This window comes from Cimex lectularius, unplaced genomic scaffold (assembly GCF_000648675.2).
Source record: "Cimex lectularius strain Harlan isolate CLEC.00 unplaced genomic scaffold, Clec_2.1 scaffold74, whole genome shotgun sequence".
Lineage (NCBI taxonomy): Eukaryota > Metazoa > Arthropoda > Insecta > Hemiptera > Cimicidae > Cimex > Cimex lectularius.
Genome location: NW_019392795.1, coordinates 1,044,806 through 1,052,523, shown reverse-complemented (window position 1 = coordinate 1,052,523; position 7,718 = coordinate 1,044,806). Strand labels below are relative to the sequence as shown.

At 32.5% G+C, this 7,718-nt stretch overlaps 1 protein-coding gene across 2 annotated transcripts in view; it reads right to left on the bottom strand.

Annotated features, from left to right (window-relative positions):
- The window catches only part of LOC106667582 (beta-1,4-glucuronyltransferase 1), a 114,475-nt gene extending 107,289 nt beyond the window's left edge, over positions 1–7,186 (bottom strand). For both annotated transcript variants that reach the window (XM_014395619.2, XM_024227989.1), the window contains exon 1: positions 7,053–7,186. The gene's annotated coding sequence lies outside the window, so the exon portion shown is untranslated. The remainder of the gene's footprint in view (positions 1–7,052) is intronic.
- Between the last annotated feature and the right edge of the window lie 532 nt (positions 7,187–7,718).

The following is a 7,718-nucleotide window of genomic DNA, read 5'->3' as shown; positions in this document are numbered from 1 at the left end:
CCAGACGCTGACACTCGCTTTCAAAAGTAGTAATCCATTGGGTTACATTTGAATTTTTTGTAGTGAATTTTTCGAGTACAAATTTTTCAGATAATTTTTTAAGATTATGATGTCCCGGAATATTCTTACCAGTAAAATTTTCTAGAATTCTCGTTAATGCCTGTTCTGAAATTCCAGCTGTTTGGGCCTGCTGCATTGGTGGTGTAATTTCTTCTAGCAGATATCCTTTAAACTGCATATTCCCGTCTTCATCCATGTACGCATTTTTTATTTCCTCTGACATTAAAATCCAAACCTGTCTTTTATCATGCCTCTTTTGTAATGTAGTCTTTACTCTCTGATAAGCTTGAGTTTTTATAATAGCTTCATGTAGTTTTACATGTTGCAATTGATCTGGGATGATGAAAGCATGTTTATCGGCTGTAGCAATTGATGTTATACAAATTGAATTTGTTTTTGGATCATCCATCGCTTTTACTACAAATTCAAATCTTAATTTTTCCATTTTTATTTCAAGAATAGCTGTACGAAAATGTTTTATAATGCGTTTTTAGTTTGGCTCTGGGGTGAAACAAAAACTAGACTGAGTTTCTCTAAAATCAAAGAAACGACATTTACGAGATTTTATTTCACTTTGTCTTTTATTATCAAGTCTATCAAAAACACCACTTCTTAAAACCTTCTAACCATCTTAACCTTCTCCTATTGTCTGCTATTCCGGCCTAGCACGGGCATGCGCTTTAGATGCGCGGTAAAATATAAATTTAAAAGAGGTTCGACGAATAATCTAAGGATTTCAATTTTTTCGATATATTCTTTTATTCCCAGACGCTGACACTCGCTTTCAAAAGTAGTAATCCATTGGGTTCCATTTGAATTTTTTGTAGTGAATTTTTCGAGTACAAATTTTTCAGATAATTTTTTAAGATTATGATGTCCCGGAATATTCTTACCAGTAAAATTTTCTAGAATTCTCGTTAATGCCTGTTCTGAAATTCCAGCGGTTTGGGCCTGCTGCATTGGTGGTGTAATTTCTTCTAGCAGATATCCTTTAAACTGCATATTCCCGTCTTCATCCATGTACGCATTTTTTATTTCCTCTGACATTAAAATCCAAACCTGTCTTTTATCATGCCTCTTTTGTAATGTAGTCTTTACTCTCTGATAAGCTTGAGTTTTTATAATAGCTTCATGTAGTTTTACATGTTGGAATTGATCTGGGATGATGAAAGCATGTTTATCGGCTGTAGCAATTGAGGTTATACAAATTGAATTTGTTTTTGGATCATCCATCGCTTTTACTACAAATTCAAATCGTAATTTTTCCATTTTTATTTCAAGAATAGCTGTACGAAAATGTCGTTTTATAATGCGTTTTTAGTTTGGCTCTGGGGTGAAACAAAAACTAGACTGAGTTTCTCTGTAATCAAAGAAACGACATTTACAAGATTTTATTTCACTTTATCTTTTATTATCAAGTCTATCAAAAACACCACTTCTTAAAACCTTCTAACCATCTTAACCTTCTCCTATTGTCTGCTATTCCGGCCTAGCACGGGCATGCGCTATAGATGCGCGGTAAAATATAAATATAAATTTAAAAGAGGTTCGACGAACATCTTTTACACACACACATATATATATATATATATATATATATATATATATTTTCTTCCAGAGAGAGAGAGCGAGAAAGAAAGAAAGAAAGGGAGAGATGAACGTAACAAAATTTTACATCGAATTTCTGAAAAAAGGTTATCTAAAGCCCACAAGATTGTTAAATATATCAAAATATAACATCATACTAATCATACCAGTCATCAGACCAGCCAGAATCGACGGGTTTTAGTTCTTACTTACATAATTAGGAATTAACATAATAGTGATTTGTCTTTTTTCAATTTGTGTGTTTCTTTTAGGTAGTTTTTTGTCCATTAACTTAAATAAACGGAGATTAATTAAAAGGATCTTTCCATTCAACGATTTATTTAATGGGATTTATTACTTTTCCTCCTGTATAATCGCTTATTGGAGGAATCGAGTTTCAAAGAGATTTTTTCCTCTTTATTTCCAACAAAACTAGGTAAACTTCGGCCACAATCAAGGCTGATAACTTAATTTGTTTTCTCGTCCTTGGGACCACCACCTCTTATCGTCCTGATCCTGCCTAGAGAAGAAAAAACTTGGAAAATGCTTTTTTTTAAATACTTTTAAAGGAGGAAACTTGTACGTTTTCATTGTTAAAAGGTACTTTGTAAAACAAACTTGAAGTACTGTAAAATTAGAGTGAAGTACAAAAACATTTAGCTTTGTATGAATATTTTGCTGAATAAATAATTAACAATAAAAACTTACATGTTCTAATCTTGAATTGTGATTATTTAAAGATAAAATGATTCCAAGTATTTCAAATGCTGATTAGTATGAAGTGTTCCGATAACTTCTCATTTATCTCTGTGGCACAAAGGACTTCCTACGGTTAAAAAGATGCATTACTGTTATTTATCAAGGGTGAATTTGTTGCTAAATGCAAATTTTATCCGTGCAGTTTTCGTTTGTACATTCGTCTCGAGCGAGCCGTAATTTTATCTACCGCTTTAAATAATAGGGGTGGTTCGACTTGGGGGTGCAAAAGAAAAGGGGGGAGGTTCAAATTATTCCGTTCAGTTAATAACGTTGGATTGCAGTTTTGCATGCACTGGGTTTATTTCGTATTGCGAAATGTAACTTTTTTTCTTTTTACTTTTACTGTTCTTTTATAAACCGGCTTCTGTTTATCAGCAAGGGAACTTATAAATCGCATGGGTATGTTAGATTGTGCACGTACGGCCAAAGAATCACACAACGTCCATTGTGGTTCATTGTGAAAAAAAATCTAAATTTCTTTAAAAAACCAAGAAGATTATTATCTAAAAACATTATTTGGGGCGTTATGTAGGAATTTATGTCGAATTTTTTCGATTGGTCTAAGCTAATTTACACAGACTTGGGCAAAAATTGCGCTTCGCCTGAAAGTTAATTAATCCATTCCTTAGGAGATTAATAAAGATCAAATGGTCAACTAATCAGCGTCCAGGTTGCCAGGAAAAGCTGTCAACGATTCAAGGACTATTTCTTTTGTGACGCGGCCAAAATTGTTGCAATTGGGCAGGGTCGTGGCACCACACCCACCAAATTCGTCCGACAACGCCTTCGCCATTACCATCTGTTCTGTTATGTACAAAATTTATTCCTGGATAAAAAACGTAAAAGCTTTAGGGCGTGGTGGAAGGAAGGCGAGAAAGAAAAATCAATTGGTGCGCTATCGATGGACATTTAAGAAACTTGGGTTATGCCGTTTGAAAATTAAATTGTATAGGTTAGGTCAGGTTATGAGACGCCATGCCTGTTTGTGATAAGCCTGGATTCCCAAGTCAACTATCCATTTCTTCAACAGATTTAAGACTAATTATGAAAATGAATTGTGTCTGATAATACGCATTCAAAATGAATAAAACAAAACCACGATATTTTTCACACAAAAAATAGTAGAAACTTAGGTTAGAACAGGGCAGTCGCCTTGTCTGTTTGTGATAATCTTGGAAGTGCCATGGTCGATCCATTTCGTCGACAGATCAGTAATTACGAAAAACGATTTGTCACACATGGTGAAAATTATTATTTAAAGCAATCTATACAGTGCTTTATCTTGGCTATAGTAATATGAAAATAAAATAATTTTGGCTTGTAAAACCATTATCTTCAGGTGTCACGTTGAGACGACTGATTCTATTTGTGATTTACCTGAAAATGCCAACACAATTTCATTCAAACTTACTACCAAATTTTGAAACCGAGATTCAACAGTAACGTTAATTATTGTTGGCTCTTCGTCCGAATAATTTTAGATTTTTTAAAATATCTCGGATAATTTACTACACTTCTAATCATAAGCAACTGGTCTAATTTTGATCCGACCGCCATATGACTGAAACAGCAAGTTGTGATAAAGTTCAGATAAGGGATTCCAAAGTAAATATCGCGTCTGTTTTATGCATAACATGAAATTGTGTAATGCCTAGAGCAAAAAAATAGCCTAGTATAAATATCTGATACCCCAATTCCGCAAATTGAACATAAATTTCACGTATTTTTGTAAGATTAGAAAATTAATTTCCAATCAATTAATAGCGAGAAGCCGACTAACAACGAGATCATACGGACCATTTTTTAATGAGAATACCATTACTGTATAATAAAGTTTAATGGATTCAGGAAACTCCCACACTTAAGTGTTTGTCATTTGTGTAAAATTATAAAATCCTATTTTAAACGACCACAATTTTTAACTTGGGAATATTGTTTATTTATTTAATTATGAGTGCTTCGATCACAATTTGACATTTTGGGACTGATCTACACGAAGAAACTCGTAAAACAGGTGTTATTTGATCAAAATCGAAAACTTTGAGACAAAAATTATTTTGTTTTTTTTGACCACAGGTCACACTAAAAATAATTTTCTCGAATAACTAAAGAATGTGCTTAGGACAATTTTGAATCACAAACCATAAAAAATAAGTGAAATATTGCGTATCCTTTCATAACAATTTAAAATATGTGGTGATTAGTGACAGTTAGTCGAAGATTATTCAAAAATCGTGAGATGCGGTCTGGTGTGATGTAGGTTTCAGAAAAACATTTTCTTTATCGTGCCAACGTTTCGAACTTTATTGAGATCATCTTCAGAGCTCAAAGTGTTTGTTTTTGTGTAACTGTGCCGTTCTTGCGTGTCATGTTGAGAGTGCCTTGCAACACGACACGCAAGAATGGTACAATTACGCAGAAAACAAACACTTTGAGCCCTGAAGATGATCTCATGAAAGATCGAAACGGCACGATAAAGAAAATGTTTTTCTAAAACCTACGTCACACCAGACCGCATCTCACGATTTTTGAATAAATAACAATTTAAAATATTTTTACAGTCATGACTTTCTGGACCAAGCCCACACGTGAAAAAAAGGTGTAAAAATTAAAAAAAAAGATCCAAAATCGGAAAAATCCCTAACAAACATGCCTGCCTGCGAGTTCTCTTGATGCATTTTTAAAATTCGAAGTTTTATATTATTTCTCATTTATGGCTAAATGTGTACTGCCTATACGCAAAAAAGTAAATCAGCTTTTTCAATTGTAACAGTTTTTAAAATTTTCACACAGAATTGTTGACTATGTTCTCATATTTAAGTGCTTAAAAACAGATTTTATTTCTATTTGTATACGTACGATAGGAACGGATACAGATGAGAAATAAAGAAAAACATACATGCTGAATTTACGAGGGGGCAGAATTATACACTGTAAAATATAATAAGAAAACCAATATTGTAGAAGTTTACGTGTTGTTTTCTTTTAACAGACTCTTTGGTAATAAACCCCATTAATTTTCACAGAACTATTTTTATATTTACACTGCAACTAAATTTTTTTACGATCTGTATAAAACTTTTATTTTTAATTGCCAGTTATAAACGACGTGTAGGTTGAAGATTTATATACTGCCTTTTTTTAAATCGTGTAATTTTTCCCTAGCTAATACCGGCAATGGGAAATCATAATGCATCATAATTTTAAATTTATGCACATTTTTATAAATTGGGGTTTTACCCATATATGGGAATACATGGGAACTAACTTTTTTTAGGATTTGTGTTTTAGAAATCGGATTTTTTGTCACTAATGAACTTTTTGTTAATTAATGCCTTTTTTTAGGATAACAGTTTTATAAATAGGATTTTTTGGCTCATTTTACTGGGAACTAATGCCTTTTTGCAGGATAACAGTTTTATAAATAGGATTTTTTCAATCTAGGCTTATTTTGCTGGTAATGACTTTTTAGGATGAGAGTTTTTATAAATCTGGTTTGTTCTCCATGTGTGGGTCATTTTACTGGGAACTAATGCCTTTTTTTTAGGATAACAGTTTTTTAAATAGGATTTTTTTGGCTCATTTTTCTGCTAACTAATTACTTTTTTTTAGGACCACAGTTTTTATAAATCTGGTTTTTTCTCCATGTATGACTCATTTTATTGGGAACTAATGCCTTTTTTCAGGATAACAGTTTTATAAATAGGATTTTTTCAATCTAGGCTTATTTTGCAGCTAATGACTTTTTAGGATGACAGTTTTATAAATCTGGTTTTTTCTCCATATATGGCTCATTTTACTTGGAACTAATGCATTTTTTCAGGATAACAGTTTTATAAATAGGATTTTTTCAATCTAGGCTTATTTTGCTGCTAATGACTTTTTAGGATGACAGTTTTATAAATCTGGTTTTTTCTCCATGTGTGGCTCATTTTACTGGGAACTAATGCCTTTTTTTTAGGATAACAGTTTTATAAAGAGGATTTTTTCAATCTAGGCTTATTTTGCTGCTAATGACTTTTTAGGATGACAGTTTTATAAATCTGGTTTTTTCTCCATGTATGGCTCATTTTACTGGGAACTAATGCCTTTTTTCAGGATAACAGTTTTATAAATAGGAATTTTTTTGGCTCATTTTTCTGCTAACTAATTACTTTTTTTAGAATCACAGTTTATACATAGTGGGTACTAATTTCCTTCTTTTATCACATACTTTTGTCTCCCATTTATAAATCATTTGTTTGCCATTTATTGTTTTAATACATCGAAAAATTTTTGTCAAGTAAATTTTTGTAAGTGCCATAAGCAAATAAAAATAAAGGTACATAAACGTAGAGTTACGAGTTTGAACAATGGAACATTACTGTCAAATATAATCAACCTAAACATAAAATAAACAATAATGTGAAACATAAAGGTAAATTATTTTTTATAGACTCTTTGAGAATAAACATAATTTGTTTACATCTATAAACATTTTTAATGTTTACACGGTTTCTTTTAATATCCCATATACATTATATTGCTTATGAGCCTGCAGTATTGGATTCAACTCCCTTTAAACTAAATAAATTGTGGATATGGACAATGGATGAACGGGTTAATAATGTTGTTTTGTAGGTGAAAAAAACGTTCCTTGTAATTACCTTTGTTTTAAGAATAAACCTTGTCTTCGAAAAGGGAAAGTGACCGGCGAAAAGATTACGACTCGTCGGATTATCCGATGCACAAGTAGACGATACACCACAGGCACAAGTTAGCGACTGACTGAACTGGTCGGGGGACCGTACGGCGATGCTTCCTCCAAACGGATTTCAACCCCTCTCTCCCGTCGGTGGCGCCATCTTTCGGTCTTTAAGCATAAAATATGTTGTGAAGGTTGAATCTACAAATTAAAAAAAAAAAACTGGTTAGAGGATTGTTAGTTGGATTAAAATTCTTGACGTCTTTGGACCGCGTGATCTCACCGGAGGGTGATCTGTCTTTCGTCAAACGTGCCTATCTGGTACCAAAGCGTTGTCGAAACCATTTTAGACCGATATAATCGTAATGTAAAATTTAAAAAAAAATTCACTTGTAATAAAGCTTTGTAGGCATCAAAATTTACATAATTGTATTGTCTGAGTAGGTATGTGATTTTTATGTATACATGCCACTCTTTTCATTTTTGTCAAAAATATATATATTTCTGGTTCCAGTGAAAAGTAAGTTAGGTAATTAAAACACGAACTTTCGGGAAATCGCGTTTAAAACTAAATTTTTCTCAAAATCAAGTGTTGGATAAAATTTCCCAAATTTTGCCTTTCTGGTTC